A 20,558-nucleotide genomic window follows, 5' to 3' on the forward strand; every position below is an offset into this window, starting at 1 on the left:
CCTTAAACAATGATATCAGTAACGGTGGTAAAATGAGAAATGATACTACCCGCAGTCCAGAATTTGTGAGGAAATTGTGGAAATTTTGAAGCAGAGGAAAAGCAAATTCATAGAAAACTTGCTCAAAAGAGGTTCTGGAGTTAATAGTTAATAGCCGTGAGAGCAGACATTCCCAGCGGAGCTCAGGAGATCCACCCAGCACAAGCTGAGAGTTAGCCGATGCAAAGAGCAGGGTGGCATCAGCAGCAAACTGCAGAACAGAGGTCCTGCCATTCTGCCCCTTTCCCCCAGGGACGCAAAGAGCTAGCAGTGTAGGCTTCTGCTGGAGGCAAACACCTCCAGACTACTGTCTAAATAACCTGATGCATAGCTAGGAAGTCACTCAGAGTAGGCCAGAGAAGCAGAGCCCAAGATAATTCCTGACTTCAAAAACCCTTAACTGCAAGAAAAGAGTTAATAGAAGACAGCTCTACCCAGGAGTGAAATACAGGAAAGCATTCACATCTCAAAGTAAAGTCCCCCTATATGTTGGTGTTTGTGGGGCCCTCCATCCTGCCTTTGTCATCCCCACCCAGATACCCTAAAGGAGAGGCTGCCTGTTCCCAGGTCACATGGATCCATGGTGTGGTCTGCTCAGAGCCTTATCTGCAGAGGAAGCTCATCACAACCACCTCTGTGCTCAGGCTAGTTCTTCACCCATAAATACAAACAGACAACAAAAGCATAGGGGAGAAGGATGTGTGCACAACTAAATAACCCAGAGATGGGAGATGACACAAGGATTATGACTTACAATAAGTTTCGTTTGTGTTGAAGTGTAGTTGGTTTACAATGTTGTACTAATTTCTGCTGCACAGCAAAGTGATTTAGTTATACATATATTCTTTTTAAAATTCTTTTCCATTGTGGTTTATCACAAAATATTGAATACGGTTCCCAGTACTATACAGTGGGACCTTGTCTTTTATCCATTTTCTATAATAGCTTGCATCATCCCTTCCCCACATCCCCCACTTGGCAACCACAAGTCTGTTCTTTCTGTCTATGAGTCTGTTACTGTTTCATAGATAAGTTTATTTGTGTTGTATTTTAGATTCTACATGTAAGTGATATTATATAGTATTTGTCTTTCCCTTTCTGATTTACTTCACTTAGTATGATCATATGATCATCTCTAGGTCCATGTTGCTGCAAATGGCATGGTTTCTTTCTTTTTGTGGCTGAGTAGTATTCCATTGTATATATGTACCACATCCTCTTTATCTTTTTTATCTGTCATTGGATAACTTAAATATCCACCCTTACTCTTTGCATCAGCTAACTCTCAGCTATGCTGGGAACATCTTCTCTCATGGCTGAAACTATTAATTTGTTTCCATGTCTTGGCTATTGTGAATAGAGCTGCTGTGAACATAGAGATGCATGTGTCTTTTCAAATTAGAGTTTTCTCTGGATATATGCCAAGGAGTGGGATTTCTGGATCATATGGCAACTCTATAAAATTACTTTATAATTGGTATCTTCAGAGAGATTCAGAAAGAATTGTGACCATATCAAAAAAATGGGTTTCTATTTTTAAAAAGGCAGAGGGGACAACAAAGGCCATGAATGAATTTGGGGCAAAAAGTAAGATTTCTGAAATTTAAAAAAAATACAAAGTCTGAAAAATAGGATGAACAGATCTGAAGACTGCATCAGTAAAATGGAAGGTAAAGTAGGGAATCTCCCAATGGAGATAGAAAAGGAAAGGTCTGGAGATCCTGAAAGTAGAAACAGGAGACCAGCAGGTCACCTCCACTAGAACAGCTGAAATGGAGATGACAAGATAATTTTTAAAAAACTTTAAGGATTTTTTAAATATAAAAAATAAAGAAAAGTAATAAAAAGTTGAATAGAAAGAAATTGGATTTATGTGTTAAAATTGAAAGGTTTCAGTAAGTGCTAAGCAATAAAAGTCAAATGTAAGTTGTGTTAGGCAGTAAAAGCAAAAATATAAAAATTATATGAAAAATAAAATTGAAAGAACTATATATACACAATTAGAAGAGTCATGATGACCTTTCTAAACTTCAAAAATAGAGAAAAACCTCTAAATGCCTCCAGAAACTAAAAAACAGGTGACCTTCTCATAATGAGAATCTAGAGTCACAGCAGACTGAGAGTAAAAATCCAGGGTTTTCAGACTGTGACAGAAAGGTACATTCAACTTGGAATTCAATAGCAAGTCATTGGGAAGACTCCATAAAAAAAAAAGTCATCATGTCTTCCAAAAGAGCATAGATACAAATCAAATTCTGCATAAAGCATTCACAAAGCCATCTGTGTATTTAATAATGAATTTCTCATAACCAAGGAGAATGGACCCACAAAAAGCAAGGGCAACAAAACTTTTTAAAAAATATGTAATTCCCTACTTTGATTAAGTGAAGGGGGGAGAAAATTGCTTTGACGCCACCAGTGCAGAATCAATTAGACTTCCTGATTATCAAAAAGATTCTTAGTAAGTTAGGCTGTATTTACTTGCTGGGCTATTCACCATAAACCTGTAGCAAACACTCCATGTAGCAGCGAATCATGTATCCCCTTAGAGTGAGGAACAAGACAAGCTCACTCTTGTCTGTGTTACCCAACGTTGCTCTAGAAGTCCCAGGATGGAAAAATAAATAAGAATAAATAGTAAAATGAAGAGCAGAATTGCCATGATGAGCAGTTTATATAAAAGTCTATTTAATCAGTTGAAACTCTATGACTCATAAGACAATTCTGTATGTGACAAGTTCAAAATAAAAAAATGTGAAACCCATTAATTTTCTTTACACCAGCAAAAACTGTGACATACGGAAGAGTATCTTTAGCAAGAAATATGTATGTGCAATGTGAAGAAACATGCCAACATTATGAAAAGCAAATGAGGAGATCTAAATTAGTGGAAAGGCATGACATTTTTAGATGAGAAGACTCAGTACTGTCAGGGTGTCAATCACATAAACTCAAGTGACTTCCAATCACAAAACCACAACATGCTTTTTCAAAATGAAAACCAGTAAGTCCATTCTACTATCCTTCTTGAGGAATTAGTGTCAGCTATCCAAGCCACAGTCTCTTCATTTGTAGCACTGGGATCCTAATGAAACTTACTTCAAAGGGTAATTGTGACAGTTAAATGAGTAACACATGCAGAGCACTTACCAAAACACCAATCTGTAAGTAGCACCCACCAATATTAGTTTTTATTTTATTACTCTTACCAAATGTACTTTTGCTTGGGGATATACAGATAATGATGTTCATTGGAACAGTGCTTGCAATAGCAAAATTTAGGGCAGCCTCAAGTCTCCATCAATAGTATGATTAAGTGCGATACACTATAGCATGGAAAAATATATTCATAAAATTAGTCTGTCTATAATCTGATGTGGAAAAAGCAAAACACAGGACAAAATGTGTAGGATAATTCATGTATGTAAGAAGTATTGAAATGGTAGCTAAATAGATCAAAAGACAGATGATGGAAGTTTTTCTATTTCTTTTAATTGAAGTGTTTATTAAAATAATTACAGATTCATATGTAATTATAAGAAATAATACAGAGAGATCCCTTGTACTTTATACCTCATTTACTCCAGTGATAACATTTGCTAAGTTATAGTATCATAACCAAGATATTGACATTCATACAATCCACCTCCTGTGTTCAGATTTACCCAGTGCTCCTTGTACTCATTTGATGATGAAGATTTTCAAGTAAAAGTATATGTGAGTAAACCCGTGGAATTTCACTGGTGCCTGAAATGGAATCTTGGATGAATGGCAAATGAATTCATGTATAGATGAATGAATCACATGAACTTGTGTTTGATGCTTGGCTCTGCCATTCAGATACTATGGTCTTGGGTACATTGTTCAACCTCTCTAAGCCTCACATTCCTCATCAACACGATGAGATTTATATTTTCTCTTTCAGGGTTGAGGTAAACATTAAAGGAGGAAGCACATACAGGTTTCTGACACAGTACTTCGTAAACGCTAAAATGGGAACCATTAGGTCTTTCAAAAAGTTATATGACATTTTAGGGCTGAAAAAGGCTGGAATCCTTTGTCCCTATTTGGGTAGACTATTGCTTGTTTTATTCAAAAACAAGCACGACCTCAGTACCTGCCAGAAAGGCAAGGCCTTTCCTGCTGCATAAATATGACAGGCAGTCCTCCTGATGGTTTTCAGAGGTACCATAATTTCTGGCACAGATTCTAATTAATTTAAGCAAGCCAGATCCCATAAGTGAAAAGTGCTGTAATTTGGGAGTGACAGCGAATAGGTCATAGCTGTTCGGGATTCCATTTCAAGAGTGGGTGAGCCCCAGGGGACTGCCTCTGTGACAAGATTGCCAGAGGAGATGGTCACAGCGCATTTCATGGGGCTTTGACTGCCTTTATATGAGCAACCTTGTTAATGCTGTTGTATTTATTTAGTTAAGGTAACATGCTGCTATGAACTGCTGAAGTTCAATGTTAACATGAAGAGCATGTTTATTTCTCACTTACCTGATGGACTAAAGTGGGTGTATGAGTTTCTGTTGCTGCCTAACAAAATACTACAAATTTAGTACCTTAACACATATTCATTTAATCTCATAGTTTCTGTGGGTCAGGAATCTAGGTAGAGGTTAGTGGGCTCCTTTGCTTAGCATCTTACTGGGATGAAATTAAGGTGTCGGCCAAAGCTGCAGTCTCGTCTGAGGCCTGGGTCTTCTTCCAAGCTCACTCGTTATGGGAAAAATTCAACTCCTTGCAGCTGGATGACTGAGGTTCTCGTTTTCTTCCTAACTGCAGGCCAGGGACGGTCTCAGTAACTGGAAGTCACTTTGGTCCTTGCCACAGGCCACCACCCCATCACCCACAACATGGGAGCTTCTTCAAGCTTACTTCAGCAGGGCGATCTCATTCCAGCCTGCTAGGATAGTCTTATACGACCCAGCACAGTAACCCTGGAGTAATTATCCCCCCATTTTTCTCATACAAAGTAATGTAACAAGGGAGTTGTGTCTGACTCTTTGTGGCCCCATGGACTGTAGCCCGCCAGGCTCCTCTGTGCATGGGATTTCCCAGCAAGAATACTGGAGTAGGTTGCCATTTCCTCCTGCTAGAGATCTTCCTTGTCTCTTGGCGCCTCCTGCGTTGGCACACAAATTGTTTAGCACCAAGTGCCACCTGGGAAGCCCAGAATATGAGAAAGAACTCCCATATTCTAGGGGAGGGAATAATGTGTTTTTGCTCCCCTAAGTCCTTGTTATCTTCTCCTAAAATCCCCCTCCCCTCTTCCTCCTTCACTAACCCAGTTGCTCTCCACCTGTGGCTCCATATGTTTAGGACCCCTGTTGGTTGCCTACCCCAGGGCCATTTACTCCTTTCTCCTTCCTGATAAAATGCTCGTATTGCTCTGGTGCCCATCCTTCTCTCTGTCACTGTGTTCTTCAGTAAACACTGTTCTCAGCCCATGCACCAAGGAAGTGAATCCGGATTGGTCTAAGCCAGTCACTCTCCTTGTTAGAGAAAAGTTTAGGAAGGACATGTGGTTACAGTTCTGGCCAATAAGAGAAGGGAAATCTGATGATGAGCTTGAAGGAAAGGTTTTCCAGACAGGCCAATAAGAACAGATGTAAGGGGAGAGGCTGTCACTCTTCTGCTGCTGAATATTTGCAAACAGGCAGCCGTTTTTTGACCATCCCAGCTTTAAGTCTGTGATGAAGAAGGCAGCATAATCTGATAGAGAGAACCTGAGTTCTCTGTCACTGAATTAGCTATCTCTAGTGTCGTCTCCCACATTATGACACTCTCTTAATGTGAAGCAGTCTCATTATGCTTAAGCCAGGTTGAATCTGGGTTTCCTAACACTTGCAGCTGTAGGTACCTGAATGATTGTATGTGAGTGGGTGCACGGGTATCAATCTTAAATTGTGGCACCCACCCCAGAGCAGAGTGAATCAGTGTGAAATATTGTGGTTCCCTTACTTTACATATTGCAGTTGGAAGTATGATGATGATGATGAAGACAATGATAATAACAGCAGTAATATGGAGAGGAGCTTCCTGTGTCCCGGAAATGATGTCAAAGTTACCAGCATGCAATATATGCAAATCCATTGCCTCTGATTTTACTGAATGGCATCTAGAAGGATATAAATATAGATTTGACATGTTTCCTGTAGTCTTCCAGATTCCGTGCTCCCCGGTTTGAACATCCAGAGTAAGTGTGCCAAGACAGACTGTAGTAGAGATGCTAATGATCTGGTGTTAAGATCTTGATTATTTGCCTCTATCTGATCCACATCAAGGCAGCAGGGTGGTCCAAGTCGGAATTCAGTTGGTTTATGCATATTAAGGTTGTAAGTAGATTAATAGAATTCATGCTCATACTCTATTAGCATTGGGCCACCAGCATTGATTTTCCCAATATAAAATGCACTCTAAATGTTCTTTTTAAATTTGTTTTTTGTTTGCTTTTTTTTTTTGCCACAAACATGCATCTCAGTGGTATAGATGATAATAAACTGCATAGTCCTTGACCCAGAAAAGTCAAATGAACTCTTGGGGATTTGAGTCCATCAGAAGTTTAGTTGGCTAGTAATCCTGAGAGCAATTCATCTGTTTCTAGTGACTATAACTTGAAAGGGGTCTTGTAGCCACTCAACCCATTCACATGCATCTGGAGGAAGAAATAGAGAAGGCAAGTCACACATTAAGTTATCAGGGTATCATACTCTAAGTAAGTGGCTCCATAAAGCTAAACAGAATGCACATTCAATGGGCAGAATATGGAGAAATTGGTCAACCTTCCATTTATATTTTATATAAATCTGATAAATAAATGAGGCAAAACTAGGGCTTTTGTGGAACTTGAGAGTTTTTTTTTTTTCATTTTTATCAAATCATATTACTTGAGATAGATTAGTGCTAAGTCTCTAAAAAGAATGGAATTTTTCTTTTCTTTTCAGGGTGCATGGAAATGAGAATTGAAGCCAAACATCATTTGGGGCAGTCTATTTTTAGAGAAAGTGATTTGCTGAGGGTATTTGTCATTCATTCAGGAGGACAGCCAGCCCTGAGCCCTGGCAGGCATCAGTAGTAAGAGCTAGCTCTTGCGAGGAAAAGAAAATAATCCTTCCATTCTTGAAAATCATTAAAAAGGAATGTTTTCAAGTCAAAGGCAAGCAGGATATCAGCGAGAGAATGAGAAAATTTAAGGTTTTTTTGTATGCAGGCATACATGTACTGCAGATGTCGATGTACTAGCGTGTTTATCTAGTGCACATGCATGAAGGTGTGTGTTCAGTGGGTTGTGTGTGTCTGCATTACATGTTTCCATGAATGTAAGTAATAATAGCTAACATTTATCAGGTTGATTCTGTATCCCAGACTCTGCGAAGAGTCTTATGGGGATTATCTCCTTAAATTATCTCTGCAGCCTATGTTTTCCACTCATGAAGAGGTTAACAGAGCTATTAGGAATCAAAACCAGGATTTGGAGCCAGGCAGCTTGACCATTTCAGGCAGTCAGCTCCCCAGAGCCCTCGACCACTGATTACATTACCATGCTGCAGAACCATGTTTGTGTGTGTCTTCGTGTATCTTGTGTTTGTTTTGGAGACAGTCTTAAAGGGGTGCGTGCATGCTCAGTCGTATCCGACTCTTTGCAACCCCTTGGACTGAAGCCCACCGGGCTCCTCTGTCCATGAAATTCTCCAGGCAAGAATACTGGAGTGGGTTGCCGTTTCCTGCTCCAGGGGATCTTCCCTACCCAGGAATGGAACCCACGTCTCTTGTGTCTCCTGCATTGATAGCGGATTCCTTACCAAATGCGCCACCTGGGAAGCCCTGTCTTAAAGGGAGGCAGTTCTGTTATCTGCATTACCATAGAATCAGTAATTATGTTTCTCACAAACACACCCATCTTCTTGGTAACATACTGAGTTCAGCAGCAAAATGAGACTGAAAAAGCTAAACTCTCAGTGTGTTTGCATGTAATTCCTGTTTGTTCTTTGACTTCATCTTCAAATGTAGCCCATACAGTTTTCATTTTGGTGCCTTGCATCTGGCCTCTCTAGCTGGTAAAACTTGTGTTGTTTGAGACTGGAAATTTCAGGGATTTGAACTCTCTTTAACCACATCTTTACATGGATTTCTCGTAGTCATCTCAAAATTAGCCCATCAAAAACAATTGCCCAACAGTCATCCCCTCTCCTCATCAGACTGGCTTCTTCCCACTGTCCATCATTCTCAGTAAGTGGCCATTTCTCCAGTGGCAACTGCTCAGGAAAAAAAGCCTTCAACTCATTTTGGCTTCTCTCTTTTTCTCACACTGCACCTCCAACCACTAAGAAACTCTGTGGACTCTATTTCAGAACATGCCAAGAACACACCACTTCTTACCATTTCCACTGCAGTGGCCCTCACTTAAGCTGTTGTCTGTCTATGAAAATGCTAGTCCTTTCTCCATGCATGTGTGTGGTAAGTCACTCAGTCATGTCCAACTCTTTGCAACCCTATAGACTATAGCCCACCAGGCTCCTCTGTCCATGGGGATTCTCCAGGTAAGAATACTGGAGTGGGTTGCCACAGGCTCCTCCAGGGGATCTTCTCTACCCAGGAATCAAACTCGCATCTCGTGTCTCCTGCTTTGGCAAATGGGTTCTTTACCACTAGTGCCACTTGGGAAGCCCTTCTCCACGTATAAACCAGTGCGACCCTTTACAGACACAGGTCACTCAGAGTCGGGCAGTGACTTTCCATCACACTGGACATGAATCCAACGTCCTCCCCAAGGCCTCTGAGGTCCTGTAGCATCAGCCTCTGCCTGTATAACCTTACCTTTATCCTCTGCCTCCTCCTCTCCTTCTCAGTCTGTCCCACTCACTGGTGTTTAAGCTCCTTGTGTTCCTCACACACACAGAACATATTCCCAGCTCAGGCTGGGAGGATGACCAGGATCACAGGGTGCTGGGGGGGTGGTATCCTTAAGTGGCCCTTAAAATTGTGTCCAGAATGCAGAGACAGTATTTGGCCTACAAAGTCACACCCCCATCATTGGAAGTGAGGTCGTGGCAGCTAACCCCCAGAGAAAGCGTTCCTCCAGGGTGAGGTCTTTGAAGAGCGGTGGTCAGAGGCCCCGTGTCTCCATTAGGCCAGGGGACACGGCTTTGCAGGCGGCACATATGCACTCTGTGAAGAGGTGACGAGGGCACAAGCATGGATTTGGCCGTCTTGAGAGACCTGGACTTGATTCCTGACTCCGCTGCTTCCTGTCAGAGTAACAGGGGGCAGACACTTAACCTCTTGGAGTCTCATTCTCCTCATAGTTCACATTTTTGCAGTGATTTACACTCCTGCAGTAATAGTGTGGGTTTGTCAAAAATCTGCATATACCCATGGGAGTGTAGCATGTAAGCACTGTACCAACTCAAAATATCAGCAGGATCAAGTTAAAGATAATTTTGGTTAAAGTGACCCCAAAAAATCCAACTTACAGTAATTTAAACAAGTGTGGGTTGGTTTTTCTCACATAGTAAGAAGCCTGGAGATAAGAAGTTGCTGGCCTTGGCTTAGTCATTCAGCAAAGCCATCCCCACCTTCCTCGTCTCTGCTCTGTCACTTTGGCCTCTTGGCTTATGTCCTCTTGTTCATTGTCATGGGGTAGCAAGAGGGCTGCTGTAGCTCTAGACATATTGTCAGGACAGGCAGGAAGAGAGAAGGATCAGACAAACCCAGTCCTTCCTCTTATATCAGGAAAGCAAAACTCTGGAGAAATCTGCACTGGATGTACACTGCCCTGGTCAGGACTGTGTCATAAGCTATTTCCAGCTGTAAGGAAAGCTGGATGTACTGGTGTTTCAAGAAAAATGAAGGTTTTGTAAGAGAAAGAGAAGTAGAGACTGGAAATTGGAAACACAGCCAACAGAGTCTGCCGTGGGTGGGGGGTCGGGGAGTGGGGAGGCAGAGTCCTGCAGGGAAACAAAAGGTTGAGAACTGCTTTGGGAGAGATCTAAAGTTGATTGAGACGTAATCCAGTCTATAAGGAATTTACAAATTTAGGGTGGGGAGACAGACAAAAGGTGGTGCTAGGGGTAAAGAATCCACCTGCCAGTGCAGGAAACTCGGGAGACATGAGTTCCATCCCTGGGAAGATCCCCTGGAGAAGAAAATGGCAGCCCACTCTGGTGTTCTTGCCTGCAAAACCCCATGGACAGAGAAGCCTGGTGGGCTACAGTCCATGGGGTTGCAAAGAGTCAGACACGACTGAGTGACTAAGCACGCGTGCACACACATGCAGGACACACAAAAAGATAGTAAAGTGTTACAAACTGAAGAACTGTATTGTGGTGCAAACATTGTTATTGTAGACCCAAGGAGCAATTAGTTCTGATTGGAATGACGCAGGCAGCTTCATTTATCTCTTTGAGCACTTCCTTTGTACCAGGCATTTCAACACTAATTGCTAAAGTCTCCCCAGTGAACAAGACGGAAAACCTGCCTGCCCTCACATGGAGCTCTTTAAAAAGGACAGAGACAAGAAATAAATGAACAAATAAAGAAAATGAACTCCAGTTGTGACAGTCCGATACAGCAGGTGGCTTTCCCTGAGGGGGAGAGGGTATTCCCAAGGTACCTTGGCAGAGGAACAGCACGAACCCAGGCTCAGAGGAAGGAATATATCATCCTCTTTGGTCACTTGTGGCTGAAACTCCAAGTGAGGAATATGGTCAGATTGGGCTTGTTGCAAATGCTGGCTTGGTCACAATAAGCAGGACTGCGGCTTACCACTTGGCTTTACCGCTTACATTATGACCTTCCAGAATCATCATCTACAAATTGGAATAATAGTCCCTCCAAGAGCCATAGAGTGGGTTTAATAGCAGAGTGCATGCAAAGTGTCTGCCATACAGTAACTGCCTCATAGGGTGGATTGGAGGATTAAAGGAGATGATATATGTGAAGTTTTAGGAATAGTGCATGACACATCCTAAAGACTCAAATGTCAGCTGTAACTAATACCCTGGTTTTCTCCTCCACATAAAATGAGGAAGTTAACACAAGCTGGCTTCCTCCGCCATCCTCCACCTCTCACTACTTGCGTTTTGTTACTACAACTTGTGGTATTTTTATTACTGTGAAAACGAAATTATGTGTCATCTGTTCTAAATTATATGTCATCTGTTTCATTAAGTATTTATACCAGGTGAACTGTCTTTGTGAACTGTTTATACCATTTTAACTTAACCACGTTTGAATTATTTCAAGCACAAGTTCTCTGATGCCTCGTGTTTTCCATATTTTCCACTGCTTTTGTTTTCTCTGCTCCTGAACAGTCATTTGTCTGGGCTAAGAAGGCTTGGGTCATAAGTTTGCCTTATGTTGTTTCATGTTGGAGAAGAGAAATTTGAAGTGAGTCTTAGGTTTCTTTCTTCATGGATGACCCACTTCCCTTCCTATGTGTTTGGATGTCCTCCTTTTCTTCTGACACCTGGATGTTCTGACAGGACACTTGAACCTGCTGGCAGGAAAAGAGATTGTGTCTTTTTAGCCGGATGACCCGACACTTGGTGGTTCCCTCACTGATGGGGTTAAGTCTCCTTCCCTCATTTAGCCCAGGAATTCTCTCTTATCTTTGAATAATGCTTCTGCTAGTCATTCTGAAGTCTTCTTCAGGACCCAGCTGTTTCTTCATATCCTCTCTCATATTATCTTCTCTGATGATTTTCAACTTCTTGTATCGTTACAGTAAGTCCGGTGTTTTGTGAGAGCTTCTCAAACATGCCCACACCTCGCAAGATCACCCTTCTGCAGAACAAGTCCTTTTTGCTTTTACCTCTCTTGTTTTAAAATTTTATTCTGGTATTACTGGTTGCTATAAATTCTTTTCTTAACTTTAGCAGATCTCTTCTTCCTTTCTAATTGAGTTTGATCATCTCAGCTTTCATATCTTTTTTTTAGAGATTATACCTTTCCAAATGTATTGAAAGCACAAAACAGAGTGTAAATAAAATTTACTTTTTATTCCAATAGCCTGGAAAATCCCATGGATGGAGGAGCCTGGTAGGCTGCAGTCCATGGGGTCGCTAAGAGTCGGACACGACTGAGCAACTTCACTTTCACTTTTCACTTTCCTGCATTGGAGAAGGAAATGGCAACCCACTCCAGTGTTCTTGCCTGGAAAATCCCAGGGACAGGGGAGCCTGGTGGGCTGCCGTCTATGGGGTCGCACAGAGTCGGACACAACTGAAGTGACTTAGCATAGTATAGCATAGCATAAGCATTTTCATCACTATGTTCTCCCTTTAGCACCCGAGTGTTATAGTATTTACTTATTTTATGTTTTAGAGGTTTTATAGGCACCATATTACGTTTTATGTTCTTAAATTTCTAAATGAAATGAGCTTTTCAAGATCCGGAATTTCTGCCTAAATGTAGCGAGAAAAGTCACCTGGGATCACTTGAATATCCACGTAGATGTTGTTCGAGTCCTTGTGTTATGTCTTGAGCCAGAAGAGGGGTCAGTGTAAGCACATGTCCTTAGCTGACTGACACAGCAGCCTCAGGAATCACATGGAGGAGCAGACGGTGCATCTTCAGTACCTGCTGGCCGTTGCAGCAGCAGCTGTGTGTGCGCTTCGTTGCTCAGTTGTTCCTCCTCTTTGCGACCCCATGGACTGTAGCCCGCCAGGCTCCTCTGTCCATGCGACTTGCCAGGCAAGAATACTGGAGTGCATTGCTGTTTCCTTCCCCAGGAGATCTTTCTGACCCAGGGACGGAACCTGTCTCTCTCATGTGTCCTGCATTGGCAGGCAGATTCTTTACCACCTCGGCGCCTGGGGAGCTCATAGCAGCAGCAGTGTTGATCAGTCTGACTTTGTAAAATTTTAGATTCATCCTCCATACGCGTGTTGAATGAATCAAGTTAAAGATGAATGACAAACTGAGATAAATGTTTGCCACACAAATGCCAAAGTTTCTATAAATCTCTACAGTATGTACATAACAATAAAAAGATCTACTCACCTCCTAGAAATTCATCAAATTTTGAGCAGTTAGTTTCCGCCCATACAAGCCACATAGTTTAGCTCATAAACATATAAAAAGGAAATTTATCCCTGCTAACAATTAGGAAGTTGGAAGTTTATAACCATTTTTTGCCTATGAAATTGGCATATGTTTTGAAAGTTGACTATAAGAAGTATTGACCAAGGTATGGAGAAAAAGACATTCTCCTATACCAGCCAGTGGACTGTGGCTGTAAAATATAGACAAGCAAGTGTTCTTCCAGCACTAAAGCTCTTTATCTTTGCACATGTGTGCAAAGATGTATGTACAAAATATTCATCCCTGTGTTCTTTATAATAGAAAATATGCTAGTTAGAGTAAGGATGGACTCTTGTAACAAGCACACCAGTCGGTAGTCAGTGCCTCAAAAAAGGCAGACATTTATTTTTCCCTCACATAGACTTCAGGGGCAACTGTTTAGGTTAGCAGGGCAGCTCTGCTCCACGGAGTCACCCAAGCACCCATTCCCTTCCAACACGTGCTCCACCATCCTCTAGGGCAACATTGTAAGCTCCACAGTTGAAGCAGGATCAGCATCACGCCCATGTTGCAGCTGGAGTGAAGCAGGAAGAGAGCATGTGCAGGTACGCACCCAGCCTAAAGGTCTAGCTTCAGAAGTGACACGTATCATTTCAGTATATTCCATGAGCAAGAACACCGTCTCATTTCTTCATTTATCTGCCAAAAGCTTTGGGCTATGTAATGTAACTGTATAGCCAGGAGGAAATGAAAGTGAATTTGGTAAACAAAAGCAGGTCTCTGCCTCAAAAGTACTATGCTATGCTACGCTATGCTAAGTCACTTCAGTCGTGTCCGACTCTGTGTGACCCCTGAGACGGTAGCCCACCAGGCTTCTCCATCCCTGGGATTCTCCAGGCAAGAACACTGGAGTGGGTTGCCATTTCCTTCTCCAATGCATGAAAGTGAAAAGTGAAAGTGAAGTTGCTCAGTCTTGTCCGACTCTTAGCAACCCCATGGACTGCAGCCTCAAAAGTACTAGAAGCCATCAAATATCCATCAATAGAGAAACAGTTAATCCAATACCTCCATTTTATGGAATATTAGACCACAATAAAAGAGTGAGTTACATCCCCCATGCTTTTTTTCCACTCACAAGACTGAGTTTAGTGCTATTATATGAGTATCATGGATCTTTCCATGTATCTCTCTGAGTGAGATGAAAACTTGAGAACCAGGGGCATGCCATTGCCTCTCCTTGTCCCTAGTGGAATATGTGACAAAGCAGATAATCAATAAGTATTTACTGAAGTGAAAAGATCCTTTTACCCACTTAGTTTAAAAAGCATTTATTAAGTGGCTGTGTGAGTCTTCTCAGGCATCTTATCCACTCCTCAAATTTTTTCCAGTTTCTCTACTTTGTTCTGTGTTTATTTCCTCCCAACTAATTTCCGTCCCCATCTCCTCTGGCTGTACTTTAAGAGCACTAACTTCATTTTTTATTTATTTTTTAAAGTTTTTGACTGTGCCCCACAGCATGTGGGATCCTTGTTCCCTGACCAGAGATGGAACCTGTGCCCCCTACATTTGGAAGAGTCTTAATCACTGAATCACCAGCAAAGTCCCAAGAACACTACCTTAAAGTCCAACCATGCATATATCAACCAGGGAACAATCAAACATGTTTTAATAAATAAAGGAGTGCTTCAGTATGAACTCATGGTTTTTTAATAGTTGTATAGATTCATATAAAAATAAATATAGATATGTGGATATGGGTTTATGAGTAGTCATTAATGTTTTTCCTAGTTCTGTCCACTGAGACAGCTAAAGCCACTGACACCCCAATAGTAAGAAGCACATCTGGTACCCAGATAGCAGTTTAAAGTACCACTCCCCAATAAAACTAACCAGGGCTCCTCGGAGAAATGCTGGCTGCAAGACTGGAATGAGGAGAATATGAGATAAGCCTGGAGAACCTGTAGTGTCAGAAAGTAAGGAAGTCTTCAGAGATAATCAGGACACATGGAAAAGGACACAGATTCAAGCCTAAAGGAGCTTCCAGTGGCCAAACCTGGGACAAGTTGAGCAACAAAATAAATAGCAGTAGTAGTAAACTGTAACTCATAGAATAAAGAAAAGATCCATGAGTCCATACTAACGGAAATAGCCAATTGAATAAATAGATGAAAAGAAGAATTCTACAATAGAATACTGATTAACACAGAAGGATAATGGAAGTAGAATACCACCATTAGGCAAGCACCGAGTAGCGAGGTTTTACAGGCGGAGGTCATTGATGGATGCTGAGATTAGAAAACAAATGTGTGATGAGAAACAGGATGTTTACATTGTCTCAAAGTAGTCCTCCTGTGTGAAACTCATTCACTACAAAGAAAAAATAATTTAGAGTAGAACAGCCTGGCAAATATCACTTAAACCAAGTGACCAAAGTTAGTATCACCAGTAACGGGACAAACTGACATCAGATACCTCCTGATATGCTGCCCTGAGAAGAACACATCACTTTTCCCTAATCTTACCATATATATATATATATATATATATATATATATATACGTACATACATACACACACACACACATACATACACACCACCACACACATATATACATATATATATATATATATATATAAACCTCAATCTAATAATGAGAGGGCATCAGACAAACTGAAATTGAAAAACATTCTACAAAATACTGCTTCAGTTTAGTTCAGTCGCTCAGTCATGTCCGACTCTTTGCGACCCCATGAATCACAGCACGCCAGGCCTCCCTGTCCATCACCAACTCCCGGAGTTCACTCAGACTCACGTCCATCGAGTCGGTGATGCCATCCAGCCATCTCATCCTCTGTCGTCCCCTTCTCCTCCTGCCCCCAATCCCTCCCAGCATCAGAGTCTTTTCCAATGAGTCAACTCTTCACATGAAGTGGCCAAAGTACTGGAGTTTCAGCTTTAGCATCAGTCCTTCCAAAGAACACCCAGGACTGATCTCCCCTAGAGTGGATTGGTTGGATCTCCTTGCAGTCCATGGGACTCTCAAGAGTCTTCTCCAACACCACAGTTCAAAAGCATCAGTTCTTCTGCGCTCAGCTTTCTTCACAGTCCAACTCTCACATCCATACATGACCACAGGAAAAACCATAGCCTTGACTAGACGGACCTTTGTTGGCAAAGTAACGTCTCTGCTTTTGAATATGCTGTCTAGGTTGTTCATAACTTTCCTTCCAAGCAGTGAGCGTCTTTTAATTTCATGGCTGCAATCACCATCTGCTTAGCAGTCTTCAAAAAATCAAAGTAAGAAAGACAAGGACAGTGAGGACCTGATATAGATTGAAGACACTGACTGTGGAGGGACTTCCTGGTGGCTCGGTGGTTACGACTCCACCTTCAAATGCAGGGGGTGCGTGTTCAATCCCTGGTGGAGAAACAGGATCCCACACGTAGCAGGCTGCAGTCAAAAATTAAAAGTAAATAAGTAAACAAACACAACGTTATAAATAACTTATACTTCAATTTTAAAAAGAGACTATGGGGATGTAACTAAATGCAATATGTAATCTGAATCGGATCCTGAACCAGGAAAAAGACATTATGGGCAACTGGAAAAAATCAAATAGGATCTATAGATAATAGTTATACCAGTGTTAGTTTCTTGGTTACAATTAATTTACTATATTTATATAAGATGTTAACATTAGGGAAAAGTGAGTGAAACTTATATAGGGATTCTACCATTTTGCAACTTTTGTATTACTGAAGTTACTTTAAATAAAAGTTTTTTAAAAAAGAATAGGTCATGCAGTTTTCACTGGATTGGTCTTTCATAGAGAAACACTCCAGAGCCCTGCTGAAGTGAAGAATTCCGAATAATTTTCTAACCATCTAATAGCTAATGTTTAAAATCAGTAATTTTTTTCCCCTCATTTGGTTTAACCTAACTCTGGGTTTCTTTCTTAATTATCTGAAAGTAGCAATTCTGTTCATTTGACTAAGGAAACTGCCCCTAACCCGTATCTTATCTTTAGCTAAGTAGTTGTTAAAACCAAAGAATGCATCAGTGAGGCTTTAAACAGAGTTGGGAGTCTACATGCTCTTCTGATTCTCCAGCCTGCCTTTACAAAGTGCAAGCTGTTAAACCAAAATTGTTTACTGGGTTCCTATAAATCTAATGTGCAGCTTTAGAGGGGTTCTGCAGTGCTTTGAAAATGAAAAGTCAAGGATCAGACATAGCATATAAAATACACAAAGGATTCGGCTTATAAATTGACTTAATCCATTAACCACTTTTTTCAAGACCCAAGCAAGTTTTTCTTGAGTTAACACAATACAGAATAACAGAATGAGGGTATGAAAAAGGTCTCCAGACATGGACCTAGATACTTGGGGTCAAGTTTTTATTTTTAATTGAAGTATATTTAACTTACAGTAGACTTCCCTGCTGGCTCAGACGGTAAAGAATCCACCTGCAATGCAGGAGACCTGCGTTTGATCCCTGGGTCGGGACAATCCCCTGGAGAAGGAAATGGCAACCCACTCCAGTATTCTTGCTTGAAGAATCCCATGGACAGAGGAGCTTGGTGGTCTACAGTCCATGGGGTCGCAAAGAGTCAGACACGACCGAGTAACTTAACTTTTGATTTTCAATATTGTATTAGTTTTCAGTGTATAACATACTGATTTAATATTTTTATACATTATACCCATATAAAGTTATTATAAAATACTGGCTATATTCCCTGTGCTGTCCATCTTTGCAACCTATTTTTTAAAAACTTTATTTTCTATTGGAATATAGTCAATTAACAAAATTGTGATAGTTTCAGGTAAACAGCAAAGGAATTCAGCCATACATATACATGTGTTCATTGTCCCCCAAACTCCTCTCCCATCCCGGCTGCCACATAACATTGAGCAGAGTTTCATGTGCTATAGAGTAGGTCCTTGCTGATTGTCCATTTTAAATATAGCAGTGTGTACATGACTGTCCCAAACTCCCTAACTGTCCTTTTCCCCCATTCTTACCCCCGGCAATGTAAGTTCATTCTCTATGTCTCTGAACCTGTTTATGTTCTGTAAGTAAGTTCATTTGTATCATTTGTTTTTAGAGTCCACATATAATAGATGTCATACGATATTGCCCCTTCTGTCTGACTGACTTCATTCAGTATGACAATCTGGAGGTCCACCCATGCAACTTATTTTACAAATAACTAGTAGTAGTTTGAACCTCTTATTAGCCATAAATATAGTATTTAATATGATATATTATATATGTATAATTGCATACTATATTATATCAATATACAATATATGTATGTGTATAATATATATATTTCAATCACTTGCCTCCAGTCTGCCTTCCTTCAGCACCAGTCCAGTTTATAGCCAGAAGGACTTGACATGAAGAGCGCGTGTTCTGCTTCTTTACTAGTTCCAGGGTCTCACTTCTGTGTGGCTCAGGCTCACAGAGTGAGTGGTTCATAGCCCGCTTGCAGTTAGCTTAGATGGAGATGGAAGTTTCTCTTCAAAATAAGTGCAGTGCTCCCAAGGGCTCTTGACTTCCTTCTTCTGTATCAGTGAGGATGCGCTAGATTATGGGTCAGTAACAAACACCCCAAGATAACCCGGGAGCACCTTCTTCTCTGTCAGGTCTAGCCCCTCTGCTGCATCTGGGCTGTAGGATGGAGGGGAAGGGACAAGAGTCTTGACAGCCCACAGTTTCTGTAGGTTGTTGCTGCATTTCTGGCTAACCCTTTCTGACTGATGACACTCCATTCCTGGTCTCAGTGGAGCTTGAGGGCCCTGCAGGGTGTCCCCCGAGACCACCCTCCCCAGACAGCTCACTGAAGTGGAGCACTGGCTTCACATAGCCACTGCAACTTCAGATGGACAGCAAAGCACATTCCTAGCACGTATCTAAAAGGTGGGGAGAACAGCACTGTATTGCTGTTTACACACAGAAGATACCCAACTTTATGGTTCAGAACACCAGCCATCTCTTCAGTGGATGACTCTGTGGGTCGACAGTTTGATCAGGATTGAGCTGCGCAGTTCCTCTTTTCTCATCTGGATCCTTGATTCCCTGCAGGGAGCAGGGTGGCTCTGCTTCTGGGATGTCACTCGAGTGATGGGGGTGGTTTCTGGACCGTATGTCTCCTATCGTCCTTCAGTACATATGGCAGCTGGGCAGGTTTCTGAGGGAGAAGACAGGTGTGCAAGACATCTTGAAGTCTGGGCTTGGAAATGGCTTTGAAGTTGCTTCTGCTACCTGCTGTTGGTCAAATACCTGCAAACCAACAGGATTCAAGGAGCTCCAGCTTGGATGGGAGGATCTTGAAGTCACCTTGCCAAGGAGCATGGGAAGGGTAAAGTAGAGAATTGTGGCATCCACCCCAAGCACTAAACCCACCACATCTTCCTGATCTCCTGCAGGGAAGGCTGGGGGCTTGATGCAGAGGTGGCTAGACTCGGCAAGTCCGGGTGAAGTCATCTGTATGTCCAGTAGGGCTGTCTAATAAATGGAGGCCTTTATTAGAACAGTGTGATCAGCACTTTCTGTCTACAGCTTTGGGGCTTAGACATTAATTCCAGGCAACAGGAATGGATATTCAATTACAAGGGAAATGCTCCTTTTCAGGTGAAGTGACCTATGACAGGTCATGCAGCTGCCTGCCAAGTGGTTCATTTCTTTTGTCTGGGCAGAGGGGACACTCTGCACTAAGAGCTGATGATTTAAAAGCATAATTAGAAGGGAGGAGAGAGTGAGATGTATGGAGAGAGTAACATGAAAGCTTGCATTACCATATGTAAAATAGATAACCAACGGGAATTTGCTGTATGTCTCAGGAAACTCAAACAGGGGCTCTGTATCAACGTAGAGGGGTGGGATGGGGAGGGAGGTGGGAGGGAGGTTCAAGAGGGAGGGGATATATGTATACCTATGGCTGATTCATGTTGAGGTTTGACAGAAAACAACAAAATTCTGTAAAGCGATTATCCTTCAATTAAAAAATAAATTAATTTTAGAAAACCAAGCAATCAAAATAAAATGAGGTAGAAGGGTTAAAAAAAAAAAAAAGCATAAAAAGTAACCTAGACTTTTAAAAGGTCACTGTGGCTGGGATGGCAAGAGCAAGGTGGATGGCAGTCTAAGCTGTCACTGGGACCCAGAATCTACCAGTCCTTGGAGCCCGTGGCAAGGAGCTTTTCTTTAAATTTATAGAGAACAGGGGCTTCTCTGGCAGTGCAGTGGTTAAGACTGCACTTTCAATGCAGGGGACATGAGTTCCATCCCTGGTCAGGAAGCTAAGATCCCACATGCCTCATGGCCAAAAGAATAAAATAAATTTAATTTATAAAGGACAAAAGGAACTTTGTGAAGGATTTTGAACAACAAGCTCACGTGGTCACATCTGTGTTCCCCATATATCCTCTCAGCTCCCATGGGAAGACTAGATTGGAGAAGCGGGCTGGACCAAACCAC

At 41.6% G+C, this 20,558-nt stretch overlaps 1 protein-coding gene across 1 annotated transcript in view; it reads left to right on the forward strand.

Annotated features, from left to right (window-relative positions):
• Positions 1-20,558, forward strand: part of STAC (SH3 and cysteine rich domain) — a 115,027-nt gene that overhangs the window by 23,532 nt on the left and 70,937 nt on the right.

Source organism: Bos mutus, chromosome 22, assembly GCF_027580195.1.
Source record: "Bos mutus isolate GX-2022 chromosome 22, NWIPB_WYAK_1.1, whole genome shotgun sequence".
NCBI lineage: Eukaryota > Metazoa > Chordata > Mammalia > Artiodactyla > Bovidae > Bos > Bos mutus.